At 36.9% G+C, this 16902-nt stretch overlaps 1 protein-coding gene across 1 annotated transcript in view; it reads left to right on the top strand.

Annotated features, from left to right (window-relative positions):
• The first annotated feature begins 334 nt into the window (after positions 1-334).
• LRRC4C (leucine rich repeat containing 4C) overlaps positions 335-16902 on the top strand; it is a 708394-nt gene continuing 691826 nt past the window's right edge. The window contains exon 1 of the mRNA XM_063437635.1: positions 335-1161. The gene's annotated coding sequence lies outside the window, so the exon portion shown is untranslated. The remainder of the gene's footprint in view (positions 1162-16902) is intronic.

Raw genomic sequence — 16902 nt, forward strand, 5'->3', positions numbered from 1 at the left:
CCTTGTTTAGAGTCAAATGAGGAGTTTTGGTGAACACTGAACATGAAGGGGAGCAAATGAGCTTTACCCAGTATGACTAGTAAGATGTGATATCTTCCCTATGCTGCAGAGATTTGATTTAACCATGTTGCATGCATCACGTATTAAATCTTCTATATGGCTCCTGCTTAGCAAGCAGAGTATAGTCTTCTAGTAATCGCCAAATGACTATAGCACATTCCTATCAAACAGCCTCCCTCTTTCAGAATCCTAAATGATTTAGCACCTCCTCTCTGTCCCTGCTGAAGCCAATTCCAGAGATGCTGAAGAAATTAGATGCTGCTGAATTCACAGTGAGCCAGGAGAACCTCCGAATTTTCCAGTCAGAAGAAAATATATACATCTCTCGCTCTCTCTCTCTCTCTATATATATATATATATATAAAGCAGTATAAGGTACTCTACATTCAGGAAGCTCATTTCTAGCCCCCCTCCTTCTAACACCCATCCTGTGAGCGTTACATACAGTACAACAGAGGAAAGCTCAACACATGCAGTAGCAAAAGACACAGACAGAGCAAGCAATGACTAGGAGCTGATGGAGGGAATTTGTGTTGCAGTGAATGAAGACTTGCGAGCTGCTGTGGATGACTACACGATGATAAAAGTGATCATGATCCCTTTCAGTTTTTGACTTGGTGGGTCTTGTTTGCAGTACGAGGAGGAGTGGGAAGGTATGGGATTTACCTGTGGTCTGAAGACACCCTGGATTTGCTATATTGCTATCATTTGAACTGCCTTCTGGATCTAGCCATGCCATCTGCAGAACACAGACTCTTTTGCAGACTATTTTATTAACAGGTTAACTCTATTATCAGACTAGTGATATTGTGTGGTCACTGCATGGTACACTATAGAACTCACCCAGGCCAAAGCATGAATGCCAGTGGGTTAGTGGTCCTAATGGACTGGGTATGTTTGATTCAATATATTTGAGAACCTAAAACTGTATTTGTAAACTAGCAGAAGAAATGGATGGCAGCTTTTAAACCATCCTATTAATATATCCTTTTTTTCTGGCTGTTCCATGTGACTTACAAAACTGATACAAACATATATAGTAATCGAAGCAAGAAATTCCCCTAGACAAGTTCCAAGTCAGATCAATACCTTGTCAAATGGGTAAGTCATGTTTCGTGTATTCTATATCAAAGTGCATTTGTGTTGATCCTTTGCTGGAGCATATTTTGTTCTGTTAGTCTATTTTTTTCTGATCTAGCTAGAGAGTATTATTGCTAGTAGCGTTCAATAATCAAATCTACGTTTATTGTTCCTATTAGATTTTTTTTTTACAGCATCTAACAAGTGTGCTATTTTAGTATGTTTTGCATAGACTGAATTCCCCAAAGATGTGTTTTCTAGTCTGCTATGACTCACTGTGTCCTGTGTATCTGAAATAAGACATATTTTATCTAGAAATATCTCATCGCAAAAAATGTAACAATAATTGCATAGAATATTCTGGTACTCACAGTTCTTTTGGTGCAGTAACGGAAAATGAGGCATTTCAAAATATGGTAATTTTGTCATTTAATACAGATACACAAAGTATACCAGTCTCTTTTTTTTTTGCTGTTTTTTTTTTTCTCTCTCTCTGGATCGACCATCTCTACGGAATGAGTAAAATGAACAAAATAATATCATCTCTCCATTATAACAATACATGTTATATGTTCCGTTTATATATCCGTTTTCTGCTATGTGATGTGTGGATTTTAAATCTTAGCTACCCTACTGAGTTTTAGGGAGGTGAATAGCTATTCTCACCTTTCTGGAAAAGAAAGGGTTAAACACTTCTAAAAAATGATCCGCACTATAATTTTCATTCTGTCCATGCCTGAAACTGTTAAGAGTAAGCATGTATAACGGGTAATAAGCTAGGTCCTCTGTCTGTATTGCAGCCTTGTTTATGATTATGTGCTGCATTCTGATTCTTTGCGATTATGTTGGCCAAGATACAAGGTTGAGGAAAAGAAAAAAAAAGCAATGTCCACGATGCCGCGTGCTGAAGGAGTTAACTAGAATACTTGGAATTAATTAATGCTGTGTTTCTAAATGAGAAGCCTGCAGCAACCTCTCATGTCTCTCTTTACATCTCTCTTCTGTGGCTCCTTCTACCCCAATACTTAATATGTAGAAGGACATTATTATTTTTCACTGTAATATGTCCAATCTTTGGAGTCATTGTGTTCTTCTAGCTGGGAGGGAAAACAGGATAATAAAAATAAAAAAGTCATATAATAATGTACTATTCCCAAATCTCCTATTTCAATTCCTTACAGTATTATTCAATGTCTATTAATTCCCCTGCTCCAGTGTTTCATTGGACAGGGAACCTCGCCCCAGGTAAAGATGGCTTTTAAAGAAATTACAAGGCAGTTGCATCCTTTCATGTACCTCGACTATTTCATTTAGCAAAAGAGCATTTCATTGTGTCAGCGCCAAATTGCCTCCAAAGAGCCCTCGGAGTCGCAGTGTTCGTATTCAGCACGATTAGGCTACAACCAGACCCATCAGCCAGCACTGTGCATAACTAGCATGTTGATTATTCACCTTGGAAACTAGAAATACTGTTCAGTAAGCACACATTTCCATTAAATGAGAAAAAACAAACCTCTACGCAATACACTGTAAATAATGGTTTGTCACATTGCAGTCAACTCGGTGTATATGTGAGATGATGCAGGGCTGGGATTGAGGAGGTTGTTTGTGAAGCCATACTGAATGTATCTCCAAGTCATTTGAACTGGACATTTAGGGCATGTGTTGGTCGTTTCCATACGGCTTTTGTTCCTCCCTTCTCGGCACTGAAATAGTCTCTGATCACGTCAAAGTGATCTCAAAGAGATTGTAGAAGCACGTCAATGAGTTCGGCACATTGATATGTGTAATTTCTGGGGAAAAAATGGTTATTTAATTAGATATGTGAACAGGGTGATATTTAGATTGAAGCAATATTGAGGCTAAAAGCCCTTGGTTTGACCAATGATGAACACATACTGACATCCCTTATTTAATGATCTTAAGGATAGTAAATGTAGCTGTTGATGTATTCTATGGTACTTTGCACAGTAGGACTGTTTTCTCTCCTCTAATTATTTGTCAAGAACTTTGGAAGGTCCAAAAGTGGCATGCTACCTAAGGCTAAGTCTTACATGGCTATGAGTGTATTCATTAACTGTGACTTGTGTTGAGCTGACAAAGTCTACTTGCAAAATGTGGACTTCTAAGGACCCTTAACAATGCAATGTGTGTTTATTTTGATTAAATAAATGGTACCATTACATAGGTATGCTCCTTTTAAGATGATACTTCACTATCTCTCTCTTGGGTGAAGTCTAGATTTGTGACAAGTGAGATTTTATGTACTTGTCTGTAACCCATGAAGATTAGGTATTTGCCTGCAAGGTGATGTTCACAGCTGTGTCTACATAGACTATGGCTTGGGTATGTGACTACATAAACTGAGGTTTTGGTTTATATTTGCAAAGTGGCAGACTAAATTATGTTGGTACAATGATTTAGGCCTGTGTCTGTGCAGGGTGAGATTTAGTTATGTTTGCACTTGTTGAGGTTTATATGTGTGTCTGGACATGATAAACTTTAAGTGTGTACCCCAAGGTGATTTTTGACCTGTGTCTACATGGGTGAGGTTGATATAGCTTGTAGTTTAAATGTGTGTCCAGATTGGGTACTTATTAGGTATGTGCCAATGAAGTGTTCTCTCCTCTAGTCATTTCCTAAAAACCTTGACAAGTGGCACATTACCTATGGTCTAGGTCTTACATGTACAATGGGACTAATATGCAGCAATCAATTGTGGGCTGCCAACCAATTTGTAAATAAACTGGTCAAGGTAAGGATATATATATAATTGTAGATTACCTTTTATGATTCAGATCTTTTTGTCTAAATTTTTAAAGCCATTTGCCAACTGCCGACAACTTTTTATTCAGAGAATAGAACAATAAGGAAATAATTGCTCTGTATTGATAACTGATGCACACCTGGTAACAGTTTGTAAAATATGTGCTCTTACTGTATGTCCTCCAAATTATGCTTAAAAATAACCTAATGAAAAAAATAAATAAATAAAAAAGGTTTCAAGATAATTCCTAATTTACCTGAAGGATGGTTGACCTCCTGGGTAATAAAGAATAAACATACAGTTAAGAGATAAGACATATGTTTTATTTACTATTAGAAAGATCATATCCTCTGTGTCCCATTAGGTATATGAGTAAAATGCCAATGGGCAAACTGTAGGCAAAACACCTATTGTTTTCTACAGCAATCTGTAGATAATTGAAACACTGTTCCAAAGGTGTGAATGTACGTTTGCTGTCTGCAGAAAAAAATGACTTGAAGGTTTTAGACGTAAAAGTATGATGACACTTATTACTAACTATGCCATATTCCCATTCTGCAATACTGTGTTCTGCGAAACAGTGATAGTCTAGGCACATGTGTGCAATTTTGTGTGTATCTGTGTGCATATGTGTGTGTCTGTGTGCATCTGTGTGTGTGTTGGAGACCAATAGAGTGTGAGGGATTAGGAATGTGTCGGAGAGATAAAGACATATAGAATGGAAGACAGATTTGAAGTTGACTCACAATGTATCTAATGTTTCATACGAGATACTAAAAAGAGGAATAAGAGATTTCTGTTTTGTTTTTTTTAATTGGGTTCAAATGTTGGGCCTTTGGGACATGTACACTTGTGCCATCTTTACAGTTGCTTCCATGAGTTTTTAATCCATTACTAAAATCATGTATAAAATATCTATCTAAACCAAATTGGAGTTAGTACATTGACTTGATTGCACTGTATATTCCGTTATTATTTCCAAGATGTGCATGTAAAAAATATATTATAATCACAATATGGAATGATTTTCAAATACAATAACAGTGCAACTGTGTCTCAAAACTTTATTTTGTCTCCTGCTACAATAAAACTGATAAAAATGAAAAAAACATATTGAACAAATCTGCATATGGTACAGTATTATATTAATATTTTATTATCTTATTACTTGAGTTATAAATCACTACCACTCAAGCACGTTTCGTTGCTATATATTAAAACACATTTCTCCCCTTCTGCCTTTTTTTTTAACATCACACCTTTCCAGAAGCTATAGGTGTGCAAGACATTAGCAGCACATTTGTTTGTGTGGTTGAGAAGGCTGATATTCTAGCATCATAATTTCTTCTTCTGTTTTCGTGTCAAATCAGGTTTAACGGGATAGACAGCTTGAGAAGAGTAACCGAAAATAGATATATTATGAGGAAGGGAAAATGGAAAAGAAAAAAGGATTTCACACAGCCCCTTGATGTGTCAGATGCATTTGACCTTGTATCCTACACAACATGTTTACTGATTTCAATACATAACAATATCTGCCTTTCAAAACAATGCAATTCATGCAAATTATAAACTTGCATTAACTTAGCTGTAACTTAGTTAGAAAATGTTGCAGTGTCACAGATACATGGCCCTGGAGCTTAAAGGAGTACTATAGTGCCAGGAAAACAAACTCGTTTTCCTGGCATTATAGGGTTACTAGGTCCCCACCCCCCTCAGGTCCCCCCTCCTGCTGGACTGAAGGAGCTTACCTTAATCCAGCGCCAGGCTCCCTTGGCGCTGGTGACCTCTCCTCCCCCTGCCAACGTCAGCCCCCGAGTGGAGCAGAATGCGCATGCGCGACCAGAGCCACGCACGCATTCAACCACCCATAGGAAAACATTACTCAATGCTTTCCTATGGACGTCCAGTGTCATCTCAGTGTGATTTTCACACAGAGAATCACAGAAGCGGCCTCTAGTGGCTGTCAGGGAGACAGCCAGAAGAGGCTGGATTAACTCTCAATGTAAACATAGCAGTTTCTCTGAAACTGCTATGTTTACAGCTGCAGTGTAAAAACTAGATGGACCTGGCACCCAGACCACTTCATTGAGCTGAAGTGGTCTGGGTGCCTATAGTGGTCCTTTAATATTATCCAACAGGGACTACTTTAAAAAAACTTTACAGATTTGTAGAATGCAAATATGGTTAACTAGTTACTACTTTGGGGAAATGTAGACTAAACCTAAATTGAGTAGCAGAAGCAGCCAAATCGCAGTTACTGGCCAGCTAACTGATGTCCCATTCCCAATTCAACTTGCTGATCAAACAGTTAAACAAATTATTGCAATTATGTATTCCCTTTAAAAAGGCCATTTAATTGGGAAATGTACACCATCCTTTTGCTCACAGAAAATACACGATACAACTGTTTGTTTCAAGAATTGAAGCCTGTTCAAAAAAACATTAACATTCTTTACTACCTCAACATGTAAACCTTTAGGCTAACGATGCATTGCCCAGAAAACAGTGACAATACACAACCCCTCAGAGCTTGATTAACATGCATAGGTGAAGAGACAGAAACATGCACAGCTGCAGACAGACACAGGCAGTCATAGTTATACTGACTGTCAGAAACAGACAGACAGATAAAGAAAGAAAAATAAAGAAGAGAGGTCAACAGAGAAATATGCACCAGAGTTTATAAATTCTTTAATGAAGATATGTGTTTTGTATAGTTTTATCACTTCAAAAAAGTGTCTCATATTTAATTGTGTTAATCTAATTGTCCAGTGAATTCAACATATTTACAAAATACATTTGCATCTTATTAAATGGAATTTAGAGATTCTGGTAGCGATCCAACTTCTTTAGATTGCTAGCTTAATGTAATGTTTTTTTAAATTGTGTTTTATATTGAGATGATGCAAGTAAAGGATGGGCGGATGGATGGATGGACAGACAAACATACAGACGGAAGGCCAATAGACAAACCAACAGACAGGTGGCCAGACAGAAAGGCATATAGACAAGAAGATACATAAATAGATACAGAAAAGATAGATAGATAGATAGATAGATGTTACTAATATTCAAAATTGCCTCTTAATATAATAATGTGTTTAACTTTTCCTTATGCGTTATCATTGATTAGACCCATTATAGATGGCTGCAGTCTGGTATGGTACAAATAATGTCAATCTAACATTCCTATAAAGATTACTTATCCATTATTAACTGATTTAGTTTGCCAGATAACTTTTGGGTTCGTAGCCTGAGGCTTGAAAATAATCCTCTATGAGTATCTGTGGCCTAAATTTAAAAAAAAAAAAGTCTTATTTTTGGCTCTGCCTTTGTTTTGGGCATACTTTCAAGTTGAAACGTGACCTTCTTTAGTCAATTAATGTCTGTGTGTGATGGTAATTGACAGAAGTTCTCAGAGAAAGTGATTGTTCCATAAATAATAGTCAGTGTATCATTGTAACATTATCATCTTTTTATTTCTGTGGAGCTGAAATATGCTCAGCAGTATTTGAACCGGAAAAAGAATGACAGTCCAAAAAGCCGAGAATGCACCAGAGACTCTGTTTAGTTACCACCACGGAAGCTGACTAAACAAACACAATGGATCTGCTGACTATAATCTGGGAATACATTAGCATATGTAAATGATATGTCCAATATTAGGTGCTATTAAATCATGAAACCAGGACAAAACTTTACATAAGATGGTTGGGTGTCCCAGATATCAGATGGGGACTCGCGGTAAGAATTATATTAACCAAATGAATGAAACCTCCTTCCAAAAATATACCTTTTTATAAAAATGTCAGGGGCCTCTATTCACGCTGAGAAAGAAAAGTGGCTCTTTATCTATTGAACTTTAAGTTACCTACTCTGCTTCAGTTCAAACCTTTCTCAGGGCTGCTTACTAAAGTGAGAATTCAAAGTGAATTCGGAGTAAATTTTAATTTAAGGCCAGAGTAGCTAAAACGTAAAGAGTAGCAGCAGCCTTATAGAAGTTTTACAGTTTGGCTACTTTGACCTTAAGTTTGAAATTAAATCTGAATTCACCCTTTAGGGCTATATAAATTAAAATAAAACGAAAGTCTCATTAAGGAGAATAAGGCTAGCAAAACAGTTACTATTCTGGGTAAAAAGTGTTAAATCTCGCCAGACAATCTATTGGTTTTCACGGCAATTGCTCTTTACGTACTACTTTCCCCAGAATAGCTCCCATTTTTGTCTTGATAAATCTCCCCATCTATTTTTTATCTCTACATTGAAAAAGAACAAACAATGTAATTATTAGTAATATGTTTTTGCACTCTCATTTTTAGGTTCTCCCTTCCGAAGTAGTTACCAAAATCCTTTCAGTGCCAAATTAACTCTTTGATGACGAATAGCAGTCTAATCTAAAAAAAAAAATACAAATCTGGTCTTTAGGATAGAATGGAAACTGGAATAAAAACAGTTCACGTTGAGGTAAGGTCATTTGATATCTGGCATAACAGAAAATTTCATCCTTAAAGGACCACTGTAGGCATCCAGACCACTTCAGTTCAATGACGTGGTCTGGGTGCCAGGTCCATCTAGTGTTAACCCTGCAGCTGTAAACATAGCAGTTTCAGAGAAACTGCTATGTTTACATTAGGGTTAATCCAGTCTCTAGTGGCTGTCTCACTGACAGCCACTAGAGGTGCTTCCACGCTTCTCACGTTGAAAATCACAGTGAGAAGACGCTGGACGTCCTTAGGAAAGCATTGAGAAATGTTTTCCTATGGACTGTTTGAATGTGCACGCGGCTCTTTCCGCCCATGTGCATTCGGCGCTGACGTCGGCAGAGGGGGGAGAGTTCTCCGGGCACTGGAGAAAGGTAAGTATTTAACCCCTTCAGCGCCCTTCAGCCCAGCGGGAGTGAAACGCTGAGGGTGGAGGGGGGACCTAAAGACCCTACAGTGCCATGAAAACGAGTTTGTTTTCCTTGCAATATAGTGGTCCTTTAACCACTTCAGGACAAGGAGTTTGTCAAATTCCTTCAACTCACAATGGTCCTGTCTTGCTGCCTGTCATAAAACAGTTAAGAATTGAATATGTCAAACTAATCCATCCTACCTTGAACTCTCATTGGCATTTAACAGGTTAAAAAAATAAATCATTTTTAAACCACTTGAAGGGCTTGTGTCTGCATTATTCTTCCTGTTGTGCAATGGCAGAACCATTTAATACCCATAATAAATACGCATCCCCTTCTCTGCAGTCACAGACCTATATAACAGTGGAGGGTTGAGTGATGCGCGCTGGGTACTGGGTTGCAGTGAAGATGCTCTTTATTCTTAATGGTGATTTAGAAGTGAGTGGCAAAGTACATTGTGTTACAGATACTGCAGCTATTTGAACAGGAATGAGCTAGAGGGCAGAAAAGTAGCAACTGGCACTGATTAATGTTACACTCTGTGAATAGTCAACAGGAATATTAAACATAGAGTAACGTGCAAGGAAACTGATTACAGTCTTTGGACCTCCTGCTGACTTGCAGTGGGATTCAATAAACATGGGCAGCAGAATGTGCTGGAGTGAATGCTTACAACAGACACAATGTAACTCCTGCATTTTCCGCTGGTTTGCTCTCTAGGCACAACAATTACATGGGTCATGGGGGGTCCTTAGCAAAGAACACGGGTACATGGCTTGTAATAAATGAAACATTTTAGAAGAAGAGAAAATATATCACAGTGTTAATAATATCGATTCCTGGGGCCGCACTTTATATTTATGATTTTACAATGCATTTACTCTATAAATCGAATGGTACATAAATATTGTAAATATATACTGGATATATATACCTGGATTTAATATGTGTTATACTTTTACTGTGTTATATACTGTGTGTTATACTTCTTGTCAACTGCTGCTATTTGCTGCTGCTGCCATTAAGACAGCCCCTCTTACCATAACAACAAACTTGGGTAGGCAGAAATATATTGTTTCCATGGCTTGGTTCTCGGCTCCTTTTCAGATATAACTTTATTGTAAGAAGTCTGAACATAAATGACAACTACTGCAAATAGTATAAAGTACACTGATGTCCAGGAAAGTAATTCCAACTATGCTCAGATAAGCATTGCCCTGGATCTGGTTGAAGATTGAAGGGACACTGTAGGTACCCAGACCACTTCAGCTCATTGAAGTGGTTCGGGTGCCGTAACCCTTTTGCACTTAGTGCCGCAATGTAAAACATTGCAGTTCCAGATAACTGCAATGTTTGCATTGCAGCTCTAAGTCTGCCCTCTGTGGCTGTCTAACAGACAGCCACTAGAGGGCTTCTGGAATCCAAACCGACCTTTTGTCGGTTATCTGACGCTGGACGTCTTCACGGACCTCCAGCATCAGATTTTCCCCATAGGAAAGCATTAAATAATGCTTTCCTATGGGGATGTCTAATGCGCGCGTGTGACAATTTCCGCAATAGGTCTCCCCTGCCGGCTGACGTTGGCGGGGGAGGAGCATGGGCGGAGCCTGACCCAGCGCCGAGGGACATCGGCGCTAGATTCAGGAGGGGGAGGGCGCCCGGAGGGAGGGGGCACCTAATAACCCTATAGTGCAAGGAAAAAGGGTTTGTTTTCCTGGTACTATAGGATCCCTTTAAAAACACAATACTTACTGCACATGATCAGTAAAACTAAACATTGTTTACAATAATCCATATAAGATATCACCCACCAGGAAGTAGAGGGCTTTAGAAACTTGATCTTCTTGTTGGAATAATTGTGTGATATGTATATCTTAGTACTGTAAACTTGGAATGCCGTTGTGCTGGCTACAGCATTACATTCTCTTAAAAAACATTTCGCTGTAAGCAATCACTTTATATTATCTCCCCTTCCTCTTCCAATACTCTCATTATCTACTTCACCGTGTAACCGAAACTATAGTGAGGACATAATTCCAATGTATCACCGATCTGATCTGAATCACGTATACACAGAGGAATTCATGTACTAAAAAGTGATGTATTGGAAAATCAACTTGCAACATTGTCAAGCTTGACAAAGACAGTGTAGGTCGAAACGTTGTGATGGAGTGGGTTCAATAAAATTGCCTTGTTTGTACCTTGGAGTGCCTGGACCTTTCTTCTATTTGTTATTCAGCATTTGGTCTCTGGTACTGAGACTGTCCGAGTTGCACCCAGCTACATACTGCTTAAAGGGACAGAGTGCAGTTCCACACCCTACCATAACATTTTACCTGCTGTCAGCTGGTAAGCTACTGTGCATGTTACATTGTAATCTTTATTTGTCCCTTTTATTGAAATTGTACCAACCTTAAAGGGTTAAAGGTTTCAGACAATGAACGTATGGTAAAGCATTGCAAATTTGCAGTCAATACGTGGGTAGGTTTAGCAAAGTGTTCTCTTCTAAAATAAAAAAGTGTAGAAGGAGGGGGGGTCACTAATGGATTGTGCATGCCGAGTCCACTGGTTTCCATGGTGATTTACGTATTGAACACCTTAATACATTTCCCTTGTAGTGTGAAAAATGTAACCATTTATTTTTTTTTAATAAAAAGGACACTCTAAGCCTTAAAACAACTCTAGTTTATTGAACTGGTTTTGGTGTGTAGATCATCAGTCTCACTGCCAAATTCTCTGCCATATAAATCACTTTGTTTATACGGCCCTAGCCACACCTCCCCTGACTGTGATTTATGCATCCTCTCTTCTCACTTCCTGAATAAGAGTGTACATTTTTAGCTTTCATTTATTGCACAGTGTGTTTAAATTATAATATCTTATCTCCTGTTCAGTTAGTTGCCCGAGAGAGCCTGTAACAGTCTCCTGTGTGTGATTAAAGTTCAATTAGCAGAGCATGTATTCATGACCCTATATTGTTGAAACCACCATTTAGGTGGCTTGTCCCATGTTGACCCCCTTAAAAGGTAATAAAACTTACTTTCTTTCTAGCGCCACACAGGTCCACGTTCTGGCCCTTGATCAGCCTCCTTGCTAACATCATCAGAAATTATGACTTTTAGTTAATCCAATGCTTTCCTTCAGGGAAAGCATTGGATTGGTTGAAATCAGCATGGAGGTGGGACAGGGCCAAACGCCAGTTTGGCCAATCAGCACCTCTTCACAGATATTCATTGAATCAATACATCTCTCTGAGGAAAATGAGCATCTTCATGCAGAGCGTGGAGATGCTGAACGGCAGTGCTTGTTACCCCACTTAAAAGGTAATAAGACTTACCTTATTTCTAGCGCCGTGAGGGTCCGCCAGTTGGCCCTGGATCCACCTATTTGCTGACATCATCAAAATGTATGATTTTTTGTCAATCCAATGCGTTCCCATAGGCCATCTTGGCCAATCAGCACCTCCTCATAGAGATGCATTGAATCAATGCATCTCTATGAGGAAAATTCAACGTCTCCATGCAGATCATGGAGAAGCTGAATGGCAGTGCTGCACACTGTGCAGCACTGCCCCAGAAAGCACCTCCAATGGCCATCTGATTAGTGGCATCTGGAGATGTCCCTAGGGGGCAATGTAAACACTGCTTTTTTTTCTGAAAAGGCAGTATTTACATGAAAATGCCTGCAGGGAATGATTATACTCACCATAAAAAATGCATTAGGCTGTAGTTGTTCTGGTGTAGTTGTTCTGGTGGCTATAGTGTCCCTTTAAACCACTTTGTTTTCATGCAAGTTGTGTCAGTCAAAGCCAGAGAAGGTGTGGCGAGGGCTGTATAAACAGAAACATTTTAACTCCAAAATGAATTGAGAAGCTCTTCTCATGTCTCTTTAAAAGTGAAACTGATAAAGATATATATGTAGATACATAGTATGTAGATAGATTGTTAATTATTTAGTTAACAATTCCAGCAGAGACCTTTACTCTCAACCAGGGATCCATGCCATTTTGATCAAGCATTTAGGGATTACTCAATTTGTAGTATGAGAGCAAAAATTCAAGTGATGCATAAGGAAAACACAATAGGACATGGGGGATTATTGATCAGTATTCTGGCTGCAAACTACAGCAGAATCATGTCATATATTTTGCAGAGAAATGGGTTACACTCTTATTCCTTGCATTAATAAATCTGGCAGCGTTTTCTGTGAACCTCCAGCATTCAATATAGAGTATATGTGTATCTAAACCTAATATAATTGTAGAGATGTAAGCATCTCGCATATTAAAAGGACCTCTTTGGAAGAATGCAAGATTCAGAGTTACATTGAAAATGTCTGTACATGAAACTATGACGAGCAACATTTTCATTCTTCTGTTGATATCTGTTAGAAGTGGAATTAAGCAGAGTAGGTAGCAAGTACATATTTGATCTGCACTGTGCCCGAAAAGGAACTACGATTGTTTGTTAACTACATTTCCCATGATGCCTTGTCAGCTTTCAGGTTCTGTAAATCTGTTCTGAAGTCCTGTGAGTGCTCAACCTTAATTGTATTATATGTATATTATCCAGTTTATGTACATGCACACAGATACAAATACACACAAACACACTGTCAAGGCAGAATGAAAATACCTAAATAGGTATGTCCATTACTTCAATTTGATACTTCATATCAAAATGAAGTAATGGAAATGTAGGGAATTTTAATAATCTATCATTTGATAATTACTTCAATTTTAACATATTTTGGTGAGCCATTAACAATATTGATGCAATCACAATCACTGCTTGGCATTATACAGTTGGCATTTTCAGTTTGCCAAAGAATTGTCCTATATCATGTTTGTTTGTTCAGCTTAAAGGGAACACTCCACATGTAGAGCACTTTAGTTTGCTAAAAATGGCATGCCTATAAATTAACCGTGTCACACCCATCTGGCTGTCAATCAGACAGCAGGTCCTGTTACTTCCTGGTTGCTTAGCTCAGTGGATCTAAACCCTGCCTTCCACAGTAAATAGAAAAATAATCTTTATTAGAGCACTATGCCCATGAAAAGGTTTTGGCCTAAAGGATTGAAAAAGAAATGTATGTACCTTTTTATAAATGGTGAGATGATTGGCTAAGTCAGCTGGCCCCTCTAGACCAATCAGCGGTGCCCTTGCCCAATGCTGCCCAAGCCCTCCCTCTAGGATTTCAGAAACCATAAGTGCAGGGAGACAGAGTGATCCGGCACTGGAGCACAGATTTAGGGACTAATCAACAAGAATGTAAACACAGGAACTTCAAATGGATGTATATTTTATTATTTGCATTTATTGTTAATGTTTAATCTATGTAATGCCACTGTCCCATTAAAATGTTCAAACTTACAACAAAAAAGGAAACGCAGGGACATATCTATAAAAGACTGCTTAGGCAGAGGAAAATATGCTAACATTTTATACTAACTACTATTAAAAGAAAAAAAAATTTAATTATTACATTTTTAATATATGTTTTTATTTTTCATTTTACTTTGGAACAAATAGAGGTTCTATGGACCATATAGTGAATCTTCTGTAGTTTATGGAGATGTTTTTTCTTTTCCTATAGCGTGTTAGAATATAAAAATGTAAACATTTATTATAACTTTCACATTTAAAAAAAATGACATAGCGTTGTGGAGGAAACTACCTCTGGGAATTTGTACTGTACTGTAGGACTAGTTTAGTGATCATTCAGGCATACGAGAGATTCCGGTAAATATATTTAAAATGTAAATACGTCCCGGCTCAAATTGAATATTCCATATTGTATCATTTAAAAATATAGAGATAAACATGATGTACAGAATAATTGCAGAGCAAATGCTAAAAGAACTTGTCATATAGCTTGGACAGCTGCCTATAATATAAATAAATCTATAACTTACACTTGCGTCATTTTATGCAAATATGATGATTGAGAAGGTACTTTTAAATTGTTGGCTACTTGCCCTTTTATGTTTGCCTGCAATCTTATATGCACATTTATTATTATTTATTGAGATTCTTAATTTGCATATGAGGTAGCTTAATGCGGTTAGGATTGAGATGGCACCAGTCCCTTTCAAGAATTTCTCCTTCATAAATAAATATGTTGTCAATTACGCAAGAACGATGTGAAGGTCAGTGTTATATACTAATTTAATTAGGAAGGAGGAAAATATTCACAGTATATGCTAGAGGCTTATATCTAATAAAGGAGCAGAGAGGTATTAGAATCTATAGAAGATCTGCCTGATTACTAGACTTGTGCACAACTGGAAAATTTGGTGTGGCCGTATGCCTTCGTCTGAAAATAGCTTCTAGTTTGGGTAGTCCTATAGTCCTCCATGTGGCAGCTCAGCTCATCTGAATATTGTCAATGCAAAAATATTCAGCAAAACTATTTGAACAAAAATGCCACAAAAATTGGCCAATCGGTGTACTGCTAAATACATACATTATATACATATAGTATAAATATTAATTTTATATTTTACAATTAGCTGCATTTTAGTGCCACTTGGTTTGTAGCCAATAGAGGTAACCAATAGAAGGAAGTAAAGAAGCATTACAAAAAAAGTAAATAAATAATAATAATAATAATTATATATATATATATATATATATATTTTTTTTTTTTTTTTTCATATTACATGGCTGGATAATTTCTGGACAGACCTCGTGTATATATATATATATATATATATATATATATATATATATATATACACGAGGTCTGTCCAGAAATTATATACACAAGGTCTGTCCGTATATCTATATATTATATAGAAATTATATACACGAGGTCTGTCCGTATATCTATATATTATATAGAAATTATATACACGAGGTCTGTCCGTATATCTATATATTATATAGAAATGATATACACGAGGTCTGTCCGTATATCTATATATTATATAGAAATGATATACACGAGGTCTGTCCGTATATCTATATATTATATAGAAATGATATACACGAGGTCTGTCCGTATATCTATATATTATATAGAAATGATATACACGAGGTCTGTCCGTATATCTATATATTATATAGAAATCATATACACGAGGTCTGTCCGTATATCTATATATTATATAGAAATCATATACACGAGGTCTGTCCGTATATCTATATATTATATAGAAATGATATACACGAGGTCTGTCCGTATATCTATATATTATATAGAAATCATATACACGAGGTCTGTCCGTATATCTATATATTATATAGAAATGATATACAAGAGGTCTGTCCGTATATCTATATATTATATAGAAATGATATACACGAGGTCTGTCCGTATATCTATATATTATATAGAAATTATATTCACGAGGTCTGTCCGTATATCTATATATTATATAGAAATTATATTCACGAGGTCTGTCCGTATATCTATATAGTATATAGAAATTATATTCACGAGGTCTGTCCGTATATCTATATAGTATATAGAAATTATATACACGAGGTCTGTCCGTATATCTATATAGTATATAGAAATTATATACACGAGGTCTGTCCGTATATCTATATATTATATAGAAATTATATTCACGAGGTCTGTCCGTATATCTATATAGTATATAGAAATTATATACACAAGGTCTGTCCGTATATCTATATAGTATATAGAAATTATATACACGAGGTCTGTCCGTATATCTATATAGTATATAGAAATTATATTCACGAGGTCTGTCCGTATATCTATATAGTATATAGAAATTATATACACGAGGTCTGTCCGTATATCTATATATTATATAGAAATCATATACACGAGGTCTGTCCGTATATCTATATATTATATAGAAATGATATACACGAGGTCTGTCCGTATATCTATATATTATATAGAAATCATATACACGAGGTCTGTCCGTATATCTATATATTATATAGAAATGATATACACGAGGTCTGTCCGTATATCTATATATTATATAGAAATGATATACACGAGGTCTGTCCGTATATCTATATATTATATAGAAATTATATTCACGAGGTCTGTCCGTATATCTATATATTATATAGAAATTATATTCACGAGGTCTGTCCGTATATCTATATATTAT

The sequence above is a fragment of the Pelobates fuscus genome, chromosome 12 (assembly GCF_036172605.1).
Source record: "Pelobates fuscus isolate aPelFus1 chromosome 12, aPelFus1.pri, whole genome shotgun sequence".
Classification (NCBI taxonomy): Eukaryota; Metazoa; Chordata; class Amphibia; order Anura; family Pelobatidae; genus Pelobates; species Pelobates fuscus.